The 21,349-nt window shown below is 43.7% G+C and overlaps 1 long non-coding RNA gene across 1 annotated transcript in view; it reads left to right on the top strand.

Annotated features, from left to right (window-relative positions):
* LOC148777877 (uncharacterized) overlaps window positions 1–18,942 on the top strand; it is a 67,107-nt gene extending 48,165 nt beyond the window's left edge. The window contains exons 2-3 of the long non-coding RNA XR_016037382.1: window positions 18,300–18,434; window positions 18,910–18,942. This is a non-coding gene — a long non-coding RNA (uncharacterized LOC148777877). The remainder of the gene's footprint in view (window positions 1–18,299; window positions 18,435–18,909) is intronic.
* Window positions 18,943–21,349: the final 2,407 nt, after the last annotated feature.

Here is a 21,349-nt window from a genome sequence, read left to right as displayed (position 1 = left end):
CTAGACTTCTCTGTCATTTCCAAGGTGGTTCCCTCTGTTTTAGCTTCTGTTTGCTGGTCTCTTCAGTGTCTAATTTCCGCCCTGATATTAGGGGACGGAAGGGAGGAACACTGCAGACAAATATCTCTGGTGTCTGTGGGGAGTGCAATGTCTCAGTCACACTGGGTTTGCCCCCGCTCACAGCGCATGTGCTGTCCCAGTCTATACTGCACAGACTCTATGTTGCTCTGCCGGGAACTGTCCGAGGCCAGCGCTGGGTTGTATGCACTTCCCAGGTCTGAGCGGCTCAAGTTCAGGTTCTCGGGTACTCTACAAAGGCGCAGACTTGGTTGGGCCTGCGTTTTGTGCCTTCCCCGGTCCGAGTAGCTCAGGTGACCAGGTGTTTGGCGAGCACAGTCGCTGCGACTTATCTCCTCCCCAGTCCCTGCCACTCGGTTTTCTGGGTGTACAACCGGCACACCTTCTCAGGTGGATATCGACCGGCCCGAGCCCAAGAAGTCTTGATTAGCAACAAGCCTGCCTGCAGTTTGTATCGGATGCCTTTCTGGGGCTGTGATTGCCCCCTCCAGCTCTGGCTGCCCTCCCTGCCTGTCTCAGCGGGGGATGGGGCTTGGGCCTACCCAGCCAGCTCGCTCTGCTCAGTCCTTCTGTTCTGTCAGCGGGGCTGGCAGAGTCTTAGGTTAGAGCTTTCTGCCTTTTCGTGGGGAAGCTATCCCAGTCTGCTTTGCTATCCCCAGTTCTCTCAGATTGTTCTCGCGGCTTTCAAGCCCAGTCCTCTCTCTAAGCAGTTCAGCTGGCTCCTCCTTGCCCAGCCCCCATTTGCTAATGGCTTATGCAGGCATCTGCGCTGCTTCTCCGCTGGGAGTCACCGCTTGGTGGGTAGTCTGTGGGGTTTAATTATTTCTTTCTTTTTCCTCCCGGTTATGTCGCCCTCTGAGGTTCCAAGGCTCGCCACAGATTCGCCAGTGAGAGTGTTCCCTGGTGTTTGAAAACTCTCTTTTTAAAGCCTCCCTTCCCGGGATGGAGCTCCGTCCTTACTTCTTTTGTCTTTTTATCTTTTATGTTTTTTCCTACCTCCTTTCGAAGACAATGGGCTGCTTTTCTGGGTGCCTGATGTCCTCTGCCAGCATTCAGAAGTTGTTTTGTGGACTTTACTCCGCGTTCAAATGTTCTTTTGATGAATTTGTGGGGGAGAGAGTGGTCTCGCCGTCCTATTCCTCCGCCATCTTGTGGTATCCCACCTGTCATTTTCCTCTTGTCTTCTCATTTTGTATGGGAAAGTTACGTGACTTCTTCAGAATTTTAACTAAATATTCTGCCATTGAAGAACTAGAGTGTTTGAAGACTTGCTTCAGCTTGATTTAGTTGCTTTGAGGCTTTGTATTTTCTTTGTTTCCCCATCTGTAAAAGGAGAATAGTAGTGATGCCTCGGTCAGGGGGATGTTGTGAGAACTGGAATATTGCCAGCACGCTTATTCTGCCCCTGCCACCCACTCTAACTTAGCCCTAGTCCCCATTTCATTAATTCCTAGCTTACCTTAATTTCCTCAGCCATGATGTCATTCATTTCTTTCTATAAATGGTCTAGAAAAGGTGAAAGTGTAGAATCTTCTAGGCTGGTTGTGTTTGTCTGTGTGTGAGATGTATGGGGCAAGGGCTGGCAGTCAAGGAGAATTGCTTTGGTCCACTTTTCTTTCCTTCCAAGCTGAGTTCTCTTAGACAAGTCAGTTAACCCCTTTCAGCTTTTGTTTTCCTACCTGTGAAAGTTCTCACATAGTTGTTGTGAGGATGGAATGAGATTAGTATTTGCGAAGACAGCTTGTCCAGATAGATGCTCAACAAAGGTGAATGGAATTGAAAACGATCTTTTCTAACCAATTTTAACATCAGGGTTCATCCAGGAAGTTGATGTTTCTGAGCTATGGATAAGGAATAATTAGAAGAGGTGGACCCTATAGAATTGTAGGAGGCTGGGAAAGTGCAGGCATGAAGGCTGAGTTGGAAGATCGCAGAAGACACCAACCAGTCAGTCTGAAAGCCAGGCATAGCCAGCTGCCAAAGTGAGACTGAAAGGGGAGCTGATGGGCGGAATGTGGGGAACCCTTTGGCTGTCTGGATCCACAACCACATGTCTGTTGAGGCACCTGGGATCTCTGTTAAATAGTAGGGTGAGCAGTCATGTGGAAGAGCTTAACTTTGACAAGAGGAGAGTGATGATTACGTGGAGCTCACAGGCACCTCCATCTGTCTGTCACTCATGTTTAAACTTGAAGACCTTAGAACTAATGGCTGATACTCCATTTCCCTCTTCCAAATCTAATGCAAATTCCAATTCTCATGCCAACTCTAACTCTGTATAATACCCCAAATTCTGGGAAATGTAGTTTCAGCTTTACTGTGTTGACCTAGGAAAACTACCACACCGATCTTTTTCAATTTACAGCTAACTACTTTTGGCTTTGATTTAAATTATTGTTTTTTCAGTAAATGCTAAAAATGCTCCTTAAGCATAATCTTGTTTATTGAGTTACATAAAATAATTTTCTAACTGGGTCAGGCTCTCTACTTTGCACTTGAAATGCAACGTCACATAGGAGAAGGATTTTTAATTTAACCTATGTTAGCTTCCTTACAAATGGGAAAGGGAGGTTTTTATTGAGTATAATTTGGGTTTAGATTTCAAACATACACTAGCAATGAACATATCTAGGTTCTGAATAGTTTATTCGTTTGCTTGTTATTTGACTCCACTGCTAGATTTTTTTTTTTTTTTTGGCCCTGATGCAAAAAAGATTGTGAAATCTTAGTTCTCTGACCAGGGATCAAACCCAGGGCTCCTACAGTGAAAGCACGGAGTCCTAACCACTGGACCACCAGAGAATTCCCTCCACTACCAGATTTTAAGTTTCATTGTCTATCTTGCCTTCTCTTCTCTGAGCCTCTTGGGACTGTGACATGAGAAACCTGGACCCTTTCAAACCTGTTCTTTTATATCGCCAGTGGGCCCAGAACACTTGTATGTAAAAACTAAAATAATAAGTACCATCTCCAATTTGCGGAGGAGAAATAATTGTTAAGGGTCTTAAGTGCTTAAGGTTAGGTCCTTAAAAGTTTCTTAATGTAATTTTCCTTCCTTACTTGAGGTTAATAGCACACCTGTGAGGTTGCTTACTTCAGGAGTTTAAAGCATTAATCATCTTCCTTGCTAAGCCATGGAGAATGGAAAGATGAATAAGATGCTGTCTCAGGGGAGTTAAAATCTGGTGTGTTTGGGTGGAGGGGGAGCAGAAATGATAAGGTAACTTTATGAAAGAGGTACTCTGCGGGAAAACACGGCCAGTACTTAAAGAAGAGAGGGCAGAGATCAGGAGCAGCAAACCAGTTGTCACCCCTCTAAGATTGCACCAAGCATGAAGCACATTAAAGAAAGCAGGCAGAGTGTTTATTCCCAGCAGAGGAAACTCAAGGAGAGCTGAACATTTAATTAATCTTTTAACAGCCCTGGTTGAGTGAACTGAGGAGCTTCGTTCTTATTTTCCCAAATTAAAGTCTGACAAAAATGGATATACTAGGAGAGAGAGACCAAGCAAAATAGAATGAGTTTGTGACTGCAAAGGTCAATAGTTAAGGGGCTGAAGTTTATTTTTAGCATCACTGTTTATTCTCTGGGGCCCCCTAATCCCCTTGGCCTGGGGTCTCGGTGACCTTCTGCTATCTCTGGTTACTCCCCTGGCTTTGATGACATTCATGACTCACCAGGGCTCTCTCCCCCGTTAATCCTTACCTGCCTTCATCATATTCTTTTTGAAGTCCTGTTTATTAAAATACCTCTTTACCAAGTACTCATTATCATCATTCAAATACCTTACATTTGTAGAGTTCCTCAAGGTTTGCGAAGTGTTTTTAAGTACTTCACACACTTATTTAAATGGATTAATATATTAATAAATTAGTCTCTCTAGGTAACATATCTATATGCTAACAAGAGGCTACTAGAGAGAATACCAGCCTCCCTCAGGTCCCCTGGATTTGCATGGTTTTTTATGCTCTGTAAAGTGCTTCTCCATCTGTCTTTGGAAAAACTCTGGAGTGGTGGGAAGTGGGTATTGGGAAGATTGGAAGGGAAGGTATCTGAAGGCAGAGGGTCCTTTGGGGCCAGAGCCACCACCTTGCACAACTCCAGGGGGTGCCATCGACACTGTTGACCTTGGGATGACACCCTTGTCCCCATGCAGGACACTCCCTGTGAGTAGCCAGACACAGTGGCTCTGACTGTGGCCTCTGATTCCCCTGGTGTGCATGCCCAAGAAGGTGGCCTACACCTACTAACTGGGAATGACTGGAAAGGGGCTGGATGGAGGGACTCTTAACTCTATACTTCCCAGGATGGAATAACTAAAGCCTCCACGGGGCAGTCATAAAATGCTGCTTGGCAGAGACATTTTTCTCTCAGTGCTCATAGTAAACATTCTTGAAGTTACGATTAGAGCAGAGGTTAGAGATATAAATCCATATAAAGCACAGTAGGATTTTTTTCTTTTCCTTTTAATGTACAGTTCTTTCTAGGCAGCTGTCATTTACAGCTCAGTTACTATGCTCATGTTGCCAAGGACCTGCACACAGGCTGCTGTGATTTTTCAGTTTTCCTGATGAATTCAGAAGGTATCCTAGTTTTAGAACCAGCTTGAGTGCTGTGCCCTGGCTGTCGGAGACCTTTCTTATCAATCCTTTACCCCAAAGTAGGATTTTCAGGGCTTTGTGGTTCTTCTGCTATCAAGTCACTCACTGTGACATTTCTGCTTCAGAAGGCCGGGAGGTCTGAATGGGCTCCCCAGACCCCTGACTGTCCCAGCAGTTTATCAAGAAGTCCTCAGAAAGTGTGACAACTTTCAGGAAAAAACATTTTGTCCACATCTATTTCACATATTTGCAATGTAAGATTAATTACAGGCTTCAGAGAAATCCTGTTATATTCCTAGCAAACCAAAATATTCTGAAAACCTTGGTTGTGTCAGAAGGCCATGTGAGTCAGCTGTCTCTGTTTACATTTTGTTCATCTTCATTACTGTGCTTGGGTGTGAATTTCAAAAAGTTTGCAATCATTTCTCCACCTACAGACAGATTTTGTCCCGGACTACATAGGGGCCAAAGATAAATGACAGAAGCAAGAGTTCTTTAGAATCCTCTCTCTTTGTCCAGTTCGGGGATGCAGAGGCATGAGGCCTTTCCATATTCTTGGCTGGAAGCACGGAAACCCACAGAGAGAACATGATACAGCCAGGAGGGGCTGAACCATATTATAGCATTCATTTGTTATAAGGCAAACAAATCTAGCAGATGCTCCTCACAAATACGTAAGAGGAAGGTCCATAGAGCTGCTTGATATGAGGCTGTTTTTCAAAGTTTGAAAGGAGGAGGGCTTGGGGGTCTGTAGAAGCCAGGTCTGTAGTCTCAGCTGCCATAGCCTTGGTTAGAACAGAGATTCCATCTTTTTGTATCTGTTTGCAACTGTTTTCTTTAAACATTACTCTGACACCCACATGCTCTCTACCTACCTCATACCTAAACTGGGCCCAGGTGGCTCAGTTGTAAAGAAGCAGGAGACACATGTCTGATCCTTGGGTTGGGAAATCCCCTGGAGAAGGAGCTGGCAACCCATTCCAGTATTCTGGCCTAGGAAATCCTGTGGACAGAGGAGTATGGTAGACTACAGTCCATGGGGTCACAGAAGTGTCAGACATGACTTGATGACTAAACAATAAACTGGATGGGAGTCCATTATAATGTACTGGGCATAGAGAATTTGGCAAATGGAATGTTTTTCCCCAACTGTTCTTTACAATTGCATTTTATTTGGTGTTTTTGTTCATGTTTGTTATTTTTGATTTTGGCTGTTGCATGATATCTTGATTTTATGAAAATTATTCAAAGGCTTAAGAGGATTTATCAAAGTATAATGGTAACACTCCTGGAGGAGGGAATGGCTACCCATTCCAGTATTCTTGCCTGGAAAATCCTATGGACAAGGGAGCCTGGCGGGCTAGAGTTCGTGGGGTTGCACAAAGGCAGACACGGCTTAGCAACTGAGCAACAACAATGATGACAATAGTCACATCGCTACTGTAACTCAGGATGTTTAAACAGACTTCTTAATAGAGAATGTGCATATAATGACCATACACTGTGAATTTTCATCAACCAGGGCAAGAAATCCATGGAGAAGACTTTTCACACACAGAGAAAGGTATTGTTAAAAAGCATAACACTGATTATCTGAAATTTGAGTGTTTCTGGACTGACAACTTAGTTAACCCTAGTATTTAGTGTATTATACATTGAAAAACATCAAACAGCGGCATGAAGACATAGTAGCTTTTGCATCTTTTAAAAACAAGTGTAACAATATATCCCCTAGGAATCATTTCAATTGCTTTTAAGAAATTAACCCCCAAGTAACAGTGACTTGAATGGAGAGAGATTAATTTCTCTTTCTCGAAGTCTGGGAGCAGGCAGTCTAGGGTTGATAGAGCAAATACATGGTGTCATCAGATCCCCAGGCTCTTTTCTCTTTATTCTACCATCTTAATACCTAGCTTCTGTTCTTAGAGCTGCCTCATGGTCAAAGATCTGCTGGAGCTCCAGACGTTACAATCCTACTCCAGTCAGTAAAAAGAAGTAGAGATAGGCACACCCATTCCTTTTCAAGGAGACTTCCCAAAGTCCTACACAAACAGCTCTATTTATATTTCACTGACTGGAACTTAGTCACACGACCGTCCTAACTGTAAGGAAAGTAGTCAGATATTCCTCCATCTGAGCAACTTAGCATCCATCTAAAATGTAAGGTTCTGATACTAAGGAGGAAGGGGGGAATTGGCATAATAGAGCAGTTTTTTCCACAAATGACTTCTAAAGCAAACTGATTCATTTTCCAAGGATAAGCCACAATGAGGCTTTCTAGTAGAATACCAATAAATTTTGTTGCTAAAGGCAAAGAAAAGACCAAAAAGAAGAATCTTTAAAGTAGTACTACTCATGACAAAAATGAGCATTTATTGTACAAATCACAAGAATTTGTAAAACTAGTCACAAAGTTAATAAGGATCATGTTTGAGGATTATTGGTAAAACTCCTTTATGACATGGTTCTGTTGTGTCTTGCTCAGTATCAGTGAAATGTAATGTGAAGGGGTAATTACTATCACAAGTGTATAATAATAGTAAATATTTTGCACTGCAGTTCTATAAAATCACTGATTTCAGAGTTTTAAAAAGCCCCCTGACAAGTGTCATATTAAGGGACAAGTGAGGAAAAATTGTTTGACAATTTTTTGTTCTTTTTAATTCCTAAAAACCCATGATGTAGAAGGATTTTGTTCCATGAGTTAATAATAACTTTGTAAGTCATGGTGTAGATAGGAAAACATACACTGAGATAAGTTCTGAAGGAGGACCAGTCATGTTTACAGCGAGTAAAAAAGATTTCACTGAAATGTGAAATTGCTTACTGTTTTATTCACATGGAATAGGTGGCCATGAAGGAGGCCACAGGTTTTCATTTTAGAGAGAAATTTATAAATACAAATAGCGGCTAATTAGTGCATTAAGTTCAGAGAAGGCAATGGCACCCCACTCCAGTACCCTTGCCTGGAAAATCCCGTGGGCAGAGGAGCCTGGTGGGCTGCAGTCCATGGGGTCGTGAAGAGTCGGACACGACTGAAGCGACTTAGCAGCAGCAGCAGCAGTGCATTAAGTTAAATGTATTCAACTTATGTGAGAAAAATTGGGTATCTAGTAACCTGCAGATAGCATGCAGAACACAGAAAGCCTGTGCCCTGTGGTGGGGTTGGTGTAGCTGTTCAACTCGTCAACAGTGGTCAAGTGGGACACTGTGTAGCTGACACCAGGACTTGGCCTTGTGAGACCGCAAGCAGAGAACTGAGTTGTGTCTGCCTGGTCTTCTGACCTATAGAACTGGGTGTTGTTTTAAACTGTTAAGTTAATGGTGATTTTTTGCAACAATGGAAAGCAAATGCAAATGAATACAATTTGTTCCAGTTCAGTTCAGTTCAGTTCAGTCGCTGAGTCGTATCCGACTCTTTGCGACCCCATGAATCACAGCACGCCAGGCCTCCCTGTCCATCACCAACTCCCGGAGTTCACTCAAACTCGTGTCCATTGAGTCGGTGATGCCATCCAGCCATCTCATTCTCTGTCGTCCCCTTCTCCTCCTGCCCCCAATCCCACCCAGCATGAGAGTCTTTTCCAGTGAGTCAACTCTTCACATGAGGTGGCCAAAGTATTGGAGTTTCAGCTTTAGCATCAGTCCTTCCAATGAACACCCAGGACTGATCTCCTTTAGAATGGACTGGTTAGATCGCCTTGCAGTCCAAGGGACTCTCAAGAGTCTTCTCCAGCACCACAGTTCAAAAGCATCAATTCTTTGTGGGATAGAACCTGCATGCTGAATTTACTAATTAAGAAATGAGAAACCAGAACTATAAAGGTGGCATAGAAATACAATAAACTATTCTTAAGTAATCTTTTAAAACTTTGAACAGAGTTACAGATTTTACCATTTGTTATAAACTGGTATATATAATTTAACCAGAACCATAAGAAAATTAGTGTTGTGTGAATTCTGAAGCACTTTCAACATGTTGTAGGAGCGATGTGGACTTTCTTAAGTTTTACACATTCATAAGTGAATGGTCTGTATCTCGTGCCTTTGTTGGCTTTCTGTGAGCTGTAGTTTCTGGGAAGTGAGCAGCTCTCATTCCTGTAACTCTTGTAATCCAGTCATTCATGTGCCTCCTTCATGTGGATTCAGTATGGCTGTGGTGCTGTTATCCCTCTGATAGGAACTCTAACTCGGTGTAAAGCCCCAAAGGTCTGTTACTTATTTTTATTTTATATTGTACTATATTTTATTTACAATGTTGTGTTTGTTTCAAGTGTATACCAAAGTGATACAGTCATATATATATATGAATTAACAAAAGCAGTTCCCGTCTTTTGATGGGGTGCTCATGGTTTATAACATAAATGGCATTATTTTGAGAAAGGGATAACTTAGGTATGGCATTGGGTTTTTTTTTCTTTTTGCAGCTTGAGGCAGTTGTAAAATAACTTAATGTAGCTTTTTACAACAGTGTATTCTATAGTATTTTTTCATTTGGTGAAATTTTAACTGTTAATGATTTTGGCATTGTGCTTTGTACCATTTATTAAATAAAAATTAAAAAAGAAAAACAAAAGCATCAATTCTTCGGCGATCAGCTTTCTTCACAGTCCAGCTCTCACATCCATACTTGACCACTGGAAAAACCATAGCCTTGACTAGATGGACCTTGGTTGGCAAAGTAATGTCTCTGCTCTTTAATATACTATCTAGGTTGGTCATAACTTTCCTTCCAAGGAGTAAGCGTCTTTTAATTTCATGGCTGCAATCAGCATCTGCAGTGATTTTGGAGCCCAAAAAAATAAAGTCTGACACTGTTTCCACTGTTTCCTCATCTATTTCCCATGAAGTGATGGGACCAGATGCCATGATCTTTGTTTTCTGAATGTTGAGCTTCAAGCCAACCTTTTCACTCTCCTCTTTCACTTTCATCAAGAGGCTTTTGAGTTCCTCTTCATTTTCTGCCATAAGGGTGGTGTCATCTGCATATCTGAGGTTATTGATATTTCTCCTGGCAATCTTGGTTCCAGCTTGTGCCTCTTCTAGCCCAGTGTTCCTCATGATGTACTCTGCATATAAGTTAAATAATCAGGGTGACAATATACAGCCTTGATGTACTCCTTTTCCTATTTGGAACCAGTCTGTTGTTCCATGTCCAGTTCTAACTGTTGCTTCCTGACCTGCATACAGGTTTCTCAAGAGGCAGGTCAGGTGGTCTGGTATTCCCATCTCTTTCAGAATTTTCCACAGTTTATTGTGATCCACACAGTCAAAGGTTTTGGCATAGTCAATGAAGCAGAAATAGATGTTTTTATGGAATTCTGTTGCTTTCTCCATGATCCAGCAGATGTTGGCAATTTGATCTCTGGTGCCTCTGCCTTTTCTAAAGCCTGCTTGAACATCTGGAAGTTCACGGTTCACATATTGCTGAAGCCTGGCTTGGAGAGTTTTGAGCAGGACTTTACTAGCGTGCAATTTGTTCCAGAGGGTAAGAAATAAACCCTAACAGGATTCAGGGATCCACGGCACTAATGTAAGTTTTAGTCTAATGTTCTGGAGCACTCTGGAACATTCTTTCCAGCTGTGGGCAGATGATTGCATCTTGAATTTCCCACCACCAGGAAAGAAGACAGTGCCTGATATGTGCCTTTGATTTCAGGGGGCAGCATCCTAGGAGTATTAAATCAATCCATTTACAGGGTAACATGGAAGATCACCAGTTCTGTGTGGGTCTCAGAGCAGAAAAGGGATCTGTGGTAGGTCCAGCTGATGGACGTTTCCACACTGGGTTTGGAACCTATTTCAAGTATGAGTTTGCCTTTTCTGCTTGCATAGCCTTGGCCAGCATTGCTAACCAAGGGGTTAGACAGTGGTCGATCCATAAACATTGGATCCCACATAAAGTCACATTGGATCAAGAGACCTGCATCACGTAACAAAGGAGGTGAGCAGTGTGTTCGTGACCATGGAGTCTATAGTCCTTTCACATACCCAGCCCCACAGGCTGCTGGACTGACGGAACGTGGGTGCCATGCCCTTTTGGAGAGACCACTCTGTGCAGATGGAATGCTATCCTCAAAGATGGAGCAGACACCTCAAATCATCACATATTATATGGTGCTGCGTTTGCAAGATGTGGAAGGCATGGATCCTGGAAGCAAAAGGTGAAAGTAATAGTGAACCCACTTATCATCAGTCCTTTAGGGGTGTCCCCTTTAGGGGATTTGTGTTTTCCTTCTCTTCAACTTTGAATTCTAACATTTCATAGCGTTGGTTTTTAAAGGGGTAATGGGCCCACCAAGGAACACAGCAAAATCCTATTTAGGTTATTAGTAGGATTAAGCTCATGCTTGATTATGTCAAAAATCTTGTCTCAAGAGTCCAGCAGGTAAAGCGAGTAGTCACCATACTGGCAGGAGTAATTGACCCAATCACCAGGCAGAGGAAGGGCAGCTCTTAACACATGATGAGCAGGAAGACTATATCTGACATTCAGGTGATCCCAGTGTAGATGATAAATGTAGCCGAAAACACAGTCTGGGAAGATCATGGTGACCAGAGACCCGTGGCCACTCTTATTCAAAGATAAGTGTCTGGGTCATCTCCACAATCTAGCCACCTAGACCAGCAGAGGTGTTCATTGATGGCAAAGAGACTCTAGAATAGATGATGGTCATCAGTCAGGATAAGTGTTACTGTCTGTTCAATGGCAGGGATGGTAGTTTTTCTTACTAACTTTCCTTTTGTGAGATTCTTCCAGGAAAAGTAACCAAACAGAATACTGGAGGAGCTTCTCCCAATATTAGTTATATTCAGTCAGTTCAGTTCAGTTCAGTCGCTCAGTCGTGTCCGACTCTCCATGACCCCACTCCCAGATGTTCAAGCAGGTTTTAGAAAAGGCAGAGGCACCAGAGATCAAATTGCCAACATCCGCTGGATCATGGAGAAAGCAAGAGAATTCCAGAAAAACATCTCTTTCTGCTTCATTGACTATGCCAAAGCCTTTGACTGTGTGGATCACAATCAACTGTGGAAAATTCTGAAAGAGATGGGAATCCCAGACCACCTGACCTGTCTCTTGAGAAACCTGTATGCAGGTCAGGAAGCAACAGTCAGAACTGGACATGGAACAACAGACTGGTTCCAAATAGGAAAAGGAGTGCGTCAAGGCTGTATATTGTCACCTTGCTTATTTAACTTATATGCAGAGTACATAATGAGGAACGCTGGGCTGGAAGAAGCACAAGCTGGAATCAAGATTGCTGGGAGAAATATCAATAACCTCAGATATGCAGATGACACTACCCTTATGGCAGAAAGTGAAGAGGAACTCAAAAGCCTCTTGATGAAAGTGAAAGAGGAGAGTGAAAAGGTTGGCTTGAAGCTCAACATTCAGAAAACAAAGATCATGGCATCTGGTCCCATCACTTCATGGGAAATAGATGGAAAAACATTGGAAGCAGTGTCAGACTTTATTTTTTTGGGCTCCAAAATCACTGCAGATGCTGATTGCAGCCATGAAATTAAAAGACGCTTACTCCTTGGAAGGAAAGTTATGACCAACCTTGATAATATATTAAAGAGCAGAGACATTACTTTGCCAACAAAAGTCCGTCTAGTAAAGGCTATGGTCTTTCCCGTGGTCATGTATGGATGTGAGAGCTGGACTGTGAAGAAAGCTGATTGCTGAAGAATTGATGCTTTTGAACTGTGGTGTTGGAGAAGACTCTTGAGAGTCCCTTGGACTACAAGGAGATCCAACCAGTCCATTCTAAGGGAGATCGATCCTGGGTGTTCATTGGAAGGACTGATGCTAAAGCTGAAACTGCAATACTTTGACCACCTCATGCGGCGAGTTGACTCACTGGAAAAGACTCTGATGCTGGGAAAGGTTGGGGGCAGGAGGAGAAGGGGACGACCGAGAATGAGATGGCTGGATGGCATCACCGACTCTGTGGACATGAGTTTGAGTGAACTCAGGGAGTTGGTGATGGATAGGGAGGCCTGGCGTGCTGTGATTCATGGGAATATTATGTTATATAATATTAGTTATATGAGCTGCCAACAGAGGGTGCCACACAGTGGCAGATCCCCCTCCGACTTGTTGCATCATTCCCCCAGCTGATGAGAGTGTTGGTGGCAGATAACTCTCGACTGAATTCCCTTTCTGGAACTTTCTTGAGGATGGAGAGAGCTGCCTTCCAGAGAGGAGCCTGCAATTAACATCTCAGTTTGAGGCACCTTTGAAGGATGACTTCAGCTCCAGAGTTTCCTGTGGGATTGACTAAGAGCTTTGTGGAGATGGCATTACATTTCCATTCCCATTTCCTCTCCCCATTCCCAAATCATTCCCCAATAAACCTCCTGCGATCTCTGTGTTGGAGTATGATTCTTGGATTTCTGACCTGTGACAGAAGGTTTGTGCCAAATTATATTCCAGTAGAAATACATGAAATGACAGTTTCATCACAGAATTTTTCGTATTGAATACCTTGCTTTTTTTTAGTTGGGGATTTCCCCCCTTGTTGCTATCTGTATTTATGGTGCAAAATGGTGCACTAGTTTTACTTGGAATTTTTAAAATTACTAGCAAGGTTGAAAAGACTGTACAAGTTCATTTATAGAATGTCTGTAGGCATGACTGTGGCTGGATCTGGTCTTCATATATCATCCGGGTTGATGGCTATTTCTTTGTCATTTTTCATACTTCACATGGTCCACGGTAGAAGATTTGAAGTATGCTGGCCTTGTTTACCATCATATAAGACACTACTCTGTCATCCAATTTCCCAGATGCCTAGAAAGGCCAATTCATGAAATTGGGTTGGGAATATGCTCAATATAAATACAAGTTTTATTAGAGGATTGTAAACATACTTCATAGATTCTCTTTGTTTGTTTAAGCTTTTCAAGCTTGTGACTTCAACTTTTCCAAGGCCAGGTTATTTTCTCTGGATGCAGGGCCACATATTTTAGGACTAAATATGCAGACATATTACTCAGCAGCCATAGTTCTTTACTAGAACGCCCTTCAGATGGATAAAAACTTCAACTTTTATCTAACTTCATTAGGAAAGATTAAACAATCTTAGGCTATTTAGAAGCCTTTACAAAAGTCAGAAATACTTTTATAACTCTCAAAACTGCTACTGACATTTTAAAAACTTGATTATGCAAAGAACTGCATCTCTGGGACATGGAATTACCCACTGCCAAAAATAACTTGAGACCTGGGATCTTTTCCCTAGCTCCCCGAGAAGCCCTGCTAGTAGGATCAGTTAGCAGACTTGAATCCCCATTTTGAGCAAAGACATCACATGTGATTAATGAAATATTTGGAAACAGACACCACCTGACTTAGGATGGCTTAACTTGAGAAGTTCAAATCTTTATAGACTTATCATAAATAGCACTTTAATTGTAATGAAAAAACTTTGTACTTTATGAATTCCTAATAGCTGAAGCTGATGTGCTTTTCTCATAGACTTAAGGCAGTGCAAATAATTAGTGACAAGACAATATGGTGTATAGATTTGAAAGGTGAAAAAAACTTTTGATTCTATGAATTCATGATTGGTTAAAGAGCAGTCACATTCTGGATTAAGCTATAAATCCTTAGCTTATCAGTAAGGCATTGATTGCCACTTTTAAAAAAGACTTTATTATTTATTTATGGCTGGGTCTTCATTGTGCATAGACTTCTCACTACAGTGGCTTCTCTTATGTCAGATCACAGGCTCTAGGTGTGCCGGCTCAGTAATTGTGGCCTATGGCTTAGTTGAGGCTTCCCTGGTGGCTCAGATGGTAAAGAATCCATGTGGAAGACCGGGGTTCAATCCCTGGGTTGGGAAGATGTCCTGGAGAAGGGAACGGCTACCCACTCCAGTATTCTGGCCTGGAGAATTCCATGGACAGAGGAGCCTGGCAGGCTATAGTCCATGGAGTTACAAAAAGTTGGACATGACTGAGCGACTTTTACTTCACATGGCTTAGTTGCCCTGCAGCATGCAGGATCTTCCCACACCAGGGATCAAACCCATGTCCTCTGCATTGGCAGGTGGATTCTTAACCACTGGACAACCAGAGAAATCCTGATTGTCACTTTTTAAAACTCTAATGAACAGAGCTAATGAACATCAAGAAAAAGTGATAAGGAGAGTAAGGATGGGTTAGTCATTTAGAAAGATCTGGCTGGCAAATTTCAGATTTCAGCGGGAGCTGAATAAGCTGATATAAAGACAGGGAAGGCTTCTCTGGAGAAGATGAAGGTTACTGTTAGATGGTGCTTCATGCTTTTGAAAAGGGAGCAGGTGTTCACTGTAAGAGAAATCACACTTGAAACTCCTCCCTTAGAATTGACCATTCACACTCATTCACTCAGCAATGGAAAATTTTTCCCCATGTGAACCAAATACTGACCATTTCCAAAGTCCCCAGAGCAATGAAAACTGCTGATTCTGATTACTACGAAATCTACCAGGAAAAGATAGCGTCTTCAGTCCAGTTTTCAGGGACCAAACAGCCTATGCCCACTCCCACTCCTGAGATATTTTAAAAATATAGACATATTATGCTCTTGTTTTCACATATTAAACATATGCTTGTCAAAATGTGTATCCAAAGGGAGGGTTTCCCCCCCATGATTATTTGATATTTTAATTATATGGAATGGATGTTATGGAATGAAGCTCCAATTCAAGAGTCTGGGACTCAGCTGTCATCCAGAAGCTTGATTGTAAACAATGTGTGAATAATACCTTCATTTCTTTCTCTTTTCTCATGTTTTATTTTTTAAAACTTTTAATTTTGTATTGGGGTAAAAGTGAAAGTGTTAGTTTTTCACTCATGTTTGACTCTTTGCAACCCCATGGACTGTAGCTCACCAGGCTCTGTCCATGGAATTCTCCAGCCAAGAATACTGGAGTGGTTCACCATTCCCTTCTCCAGGGGATCTTCCCAACCCAGGGATCAAACCTAGGGTCTCCTGCATTGCACGTGGATTCTTTAGGTGAAGAGCAAAGGGACTCAGCCATATAAAATATCTGCTTCTCTATCTGTCATCCTTCTGAGGTGCAGAGAAAGGAAAAGAGATGCAGATTAACAGTCATCGAGCAGCACTTAATATGCAGACAGACTATGGATAAAGGATCTCATTTAGTCTTCATAAGCACCTTGCCAAGTAAATATTATCATCTACATTTTTAAGGTGAGGAATCTGAGGCTGAGGGAGATTAAGTAGTATGTCCAAGGTTGTCAGAGTTAGTAATTGGCAGAACTGAGACCTAACTGTGGGTTTATTTTTTGTGCTGGTTTTTACCAGTAATCTGTTGCTAAGTTGTGTCCGGCTCTTTCTTGACTCTACGGACTGTAGCCCACCAGGCTCCTTTGTCCATGGGATTTTCCAGGCAAGAATACTGGAGTGGGTTGCCATTTCCTACTCCAGGGGACCTTCTCAACCCAGGGATCAAACCTGTGTCTCCTTCATTGGCGGGTGGGTTCTTTACCACTGAGCCACCAAGGAAGCCCAACCAAATATGTATCTAAGGGTAAGTCAGTTTATTTATATGGCAAAATGGGGCTAATAATACCTGTCTTTTAGAGTGATTGTAAGGATGGAGTCTGCTGATGCCACCAAATTACTTAAAATAGTGTCTGGTACATAGTAAGTTCTCAGTGAATATTAGTTTTCATTATGGTTGATCAGATAGGTTCTTCCAGATTGTAGGTGCCCGAACTTGAGTAAACCTTAGTTTTCTCATCTTTAAAATATGGAAAAAGAATTCCTCTTGCATGACTACTTTATTTAACAAGCAGAGAGTTTGTCTGTGTTCTGCATGTATTACTTGATTTAACTTTCATAGCAGCCTAATGAGACAGGTACCCTTCTGCTACCCACCTTATGGATGAGGAAATTGAGGAACTCAGAGTGTAAATTTTTTTCAGGGTAATACTGCTGGTAATTAGCTGAACTGAGATTCAAACCCAGACACTCCAGCTCAGAGTTTGAGTTTGTAATGACTACTCCATGCCTCAGATGCAATGAAATAATATTTGTAAAGCATCTGTCCAGTTTCTGACACATTGCAGCAGCTTCGTAGATATCAGCTCCTTTCCCATCTTCTGAATAAATCCCTTTTGAAATTCTGGTGGAATGCAGCATGATGTGAATTCATCAGCTGGCCTGCTTACTTTCCTAAAATATCCAAGTTTGTGTGACAGCCACATCCCTGTGCTCTTCGGGGGTGCCCGGAAGCATGTGAACATACCCCTCTCTCTGACTAGGCCCACCTTGGATCATCTTTCCTGTTGACGTGTTGGAGTTCTAGAAGCGGCATTGATACTCATGCACTCACGCATGTGCCCTGATATCCCAGAGAGCAGCTGTCACTAATGACAGTTCTGAGCAGAACAGCTGGAGGGCACAGCTGATGTTTCTAATGACCGAGAACTAGTAAATGGAGATAAGACAGGCAAGGAGATGGTGCCTGACAGCAGAGCACACCACCCGACACTGCTGTTGGGAGTTCTCTGGTGAGGAAGCTATAAGAATTTCAGGCGGGATGATTCTGTGCCGGGCAGTACTGCCCTTAGAAAATCAGCCTGGATTGTTTCACGTGTGGTTGGATGTGTATTATAGCATCCTTGACTGTTGGATACGGAATGCCGGTAATTCTATTGTCATAGCAATGACTGAAAATCAGAGTAACCTATGCTGCCACACATTGCTGCCCTAGGGTCAAGAGGTGGTGTATCACCTCTGTGGGGAACTGCTTCTGGTAAGGCCCATGAGGTTTACCAGGGATGATGAGAAGGCTTCATTTCCCAGGGCCTTGCTGCTTACAGTGAGGGGGCAGCCTGGAGCTCTTAGCATCAGCCCTGCCTGGGAGCTTATTTCAAATACAGAATTTAGGCCCCGCCTCCAAACCCCAAATCTTAATTTTAACAAGCTCCCCTGTGATCTGGATGCACATTAAAGTTTAAGAAGCCTTATCATACCAAAGAGACAATGGACTTTGAAATAAGAAGTTCCGGGTGGAAATCAAGACTGTCTCTTTCTAGCTCTGTTACCATGGGAGGGTCACTTAACCTTTCTGAGCCCCAGTTTCCTGGTCTCTAAATAGATTTTAATACCTCCCTCATGGTGCAGGCACCTAACAGGTATTCAATGCTTGTCATTCCCCTTCTCCCGTCTCCTTTCCTTCTGAGCACACAGTCAGGAGAAGCAGTTTGGTTCTTTGGCAATCATTGGAGAAGGCAATGGCAAGCCACTCCAGTACTCTTGCCTAGAAAATCCCATGGACGGAGGAGCCTGGTAGGCTGCAGTCCATGCGGTAGCTACGAGTCTGACATGACTGAGCGACTTCACTTTCACTTTTCACTTTCACACATTGGAGAAGGAAATGGCAACCCACTCCAGTGTTCTTGCCTGGAGAATCCCAGGGACGGGGGAGCCTGGTGGGCTGACGTCTATGGGGTCACACAGAGTCGGACACAACTGAAGTGACTTAGCAGCAGCAGCAGAAAATTGTGGCAAGATGAAGAAATGAGGATTTTTTCCCTTCCCCAACCCACTTGTCTCATCTTTCATTTCTCTTCTCTCTCCTGCATTCTTTCCACAGTTATAGACACAGTTCTAACCAGGTTCCAGCTGGGGCATTGCTGGGAGGTGACAAACCCTGGAACAGAGGGCCTGTCTGGCTGTGACCTGGATTGGGAGAGGCCAGGACTCCTGGTACAGATGGGTCAGGGGTCAGGTAAGAGGACAAAGTAATTTTCAAAATAAAATTTGGGAATGACAGCAAAGAATGGATCTGTAGAGAAAGAGCCCCCCCGGGGGCAAGTTCAGGTTCAGGGAATTGATTAGGCAGTCACGGGTGTGGGAGTAAGGGTGGAGGGAAAGGGAAATGGGGAGCAGGGAAATATCTGGGAATAAAGAAGACGAAAATAAACTTGTCAGGACACTTTCAGTCCTTTTACTTCACCCTCTTTTGTGCTCCCACTGTCCCCTGCACATTATACTACCAAGGTGCCCACTGCTTTGAATGGAATCACAGGATTGACTCTTTGATTAGACTAAAAGCATTCTGGGGATGAATACTATCCTAGGGATCATGCCTTATTTCACTGGTTTCTATATAAAATGTATAAGCGAATACTCTGTTGAATGGTAAATGAATGAATGAAATTTTTGCTTCCAGTGCTACAAGTCTGTCACAATCTAATCCTTAGGGAAATCATGGTGTCTTTAACAAGGCAAACGAGAGGCTCTCTGTTGGTCTCCAATCCCGTATGCCTCCATCAGGTAGCAGCCTGGATTCCCCAAGGCTCCTTTCTTTTTACAACTGATGTCTGAAGTGTGGAGAAGGACCAATGGGGAAAGGATGGTGAGTGGGCAGAATCTAGCCTTCTGGTTTTCCTTTCCTTGTGGTTTTGACTATGGTTAGACTGATAGTCTGTTACTTTCCAGGGAACCAGCTACCAAGCTCAGAGAGACTTAGAAAGAATGATGATGCCTTTCTTTACTGAAGAGCCATCTGTCCGCTCCCTGTGATGACTCAAAAGGCCAGTCTCTGAGACACCAGCTCAGGGATGTACCTGAACTGTGATGGGGACATTGAAACTGGCCTATGAGAGATGGACAGAAAATCCAGCCTCTCCATCCTGGAGGAGAAGAGGGCCAGCAGCCAGGTGATACTGAGAACCTTTGGAAGGTGACAAAAGTCTCAAGGCTGTGGCATGAGGAAGGCCGCTTGGTGAGCTCAGCTGCTTTCCTGAAATGGATGTCAGCAGCAGAGAGCTCAATCATTCCAACAGCCCTTGGGCCTCAGAACCTGAGGCTAATTGCCACTGGGGGCTACTCAACCTGTATTTCATTCCATAGCATATCACTCCAGAGCTTGTTTTTGAGGCTCAGCAAACTTGGACTATAAAGAAAGCTGAGCGCCAAAGAATTGATGCTTTTGAACTGCGGTGTTGGAGAAGACTCTTGAGAGTCCCTTGGACTGCAAGGAGATCCAACTAGTCCATTCTAGAGGAGATCAGTCCTGGGTGTTCATTGGAAGGACTGATGTTGAAGCTGAAATTCCAATAATTTGACCACCTCATGTGAAGAGCTGACTCATTTGAAAAGACCCTGATGCTGGGAAAGATTGAGGGCAGGAGGAGAAGGGGACAACAGAGGATGAGATGGTTGGATGGCATCACTGACTTGATGGACATGGGTTTGGGTGGACTCCGTGAGTTGGTGATGGACAGGGAGGCCTGGTGTGCTGCGGTTCATGGGGTCACAAAGAGTCAGACACGACTGAGCAACTGAACTGAACTGAAACCCATCTACTGGGCTTCCAGGTGACACAGTGCTAAAGAATCCACCTGCCAATGCAGGAGATGCAGGTTCAATCCCTGGGTCTGGAAGATCCCCTGGAGAAGGAAATGGCAACCCATTCCAGTATTCTTGGCTGGAGAATTCCATGGACTGAGGACTCTGGGGGGCTACAGTCCATGGGGTATCAAAGAATTGTACATGACTAAAGAAGAAGTCATGGATGGAGGAGCCTGGTAGGCTGCAGTCCGTGGGGTCGCTAAGGGTCGGACACGACTGAGCGACTTCACTTTCACTTTCACACGTTGGAGAAGGAAATGGCAACCCACTCCAGTGTTCTTGCCTGGAGAATCCCAGGGATGGGGGAGCCTGGTGGGCTTCCGCCTATGGGGTCACACAGAGTCGGACACGACTGAAGTGACTTAACAACAACAACAACAACAAAGAAGAAGGCTGATCGCCGAAGAATTGATGCTTTTTAACTGTGGTGCTGGAGAAGACTCTTGAGAGTCCCTTGGACTGCAAGGAGATCCAACCAGTCCATCCTAAAGGAGATCAATCCTGGGTGTTCATTGGAGGGACTGATGCTAAAGCTGAAACTGCAATACTTTGGCCATCTCATGCGACGTGTTGATTCACTGGAAAAGACTCTGATGCTGGGAGGGATTGGGGGTGGGAGGAGAAGGGGACAACAGAGAATGAGATGGCTGGATGGCATCACCGACTCTGTGGACATGAGTTTGGGTGAACTCCGGGAGTTGGTGATGGACAGGGAGGCCTGGCGTGCTGTGATTCATGGGGTCGCGGAGAGTCGGACACGACTGAGCGAACGATCTGAGCTGAACTGAACTGAAGTGACTGAGCACACAAACCCATCTACAGCCTGGAGTTTCTTCCCCAGAGGGAGGGCGACTGGTGGGAAAGGGAGGGCAGTATGGCTGTTGGAACTTCCATGCTGAAAGTGAATCAATGAAAGGAAACCCTTCTTTTCCTCTCCCCTGCTCATCCCAGTGGGTCTTTTATCATGCTCCTGCTTTCTGAAGCCTTCATCCTTCTCCTCAGAAGACTCCAGATAGAGGTGGGGATCTGGAAGTCACTGGTAGGTAGGTGGATGGGAGTAGGGATGACCATGGCTCTGTCTGCAGCAGGCAAAGTGCTGAAAGGGATTTTAAACCCTTTCTCTATTTTCTCCCCCAACCTTTTTTTTTTTTTTTCCTATCTGTTGGGATGGATGAGGTGGATTGGAGGGCTGGGCAGAGGAGAGAGGGAAGGGCAATGAAAGTAGGGAGAGGAGAGTATTTGGCACATTATATTCAGTGTGAACTGTCTCCCCTCCCCCCATTCATT

This window comes from Moschus berezovskii, chromosome 5 (genome assembly GCF_049115385.1).
Source record: "Moschus berezovskii isolate FMDL1 chromosome 5, NW_MosBer_1.0, whole genome shotgun sequence".
NCBI lineage: Eukaryota > Metazoa > Chordata > Mammalia > Artiodactyla > Moschidae > Moschus > Moschus berezovskii.
The sequence above is the reverse complement of the archived record's forward strand: the minus strand, read 5'-3'. Positions and strand labels throughout refer to the sequence as shown.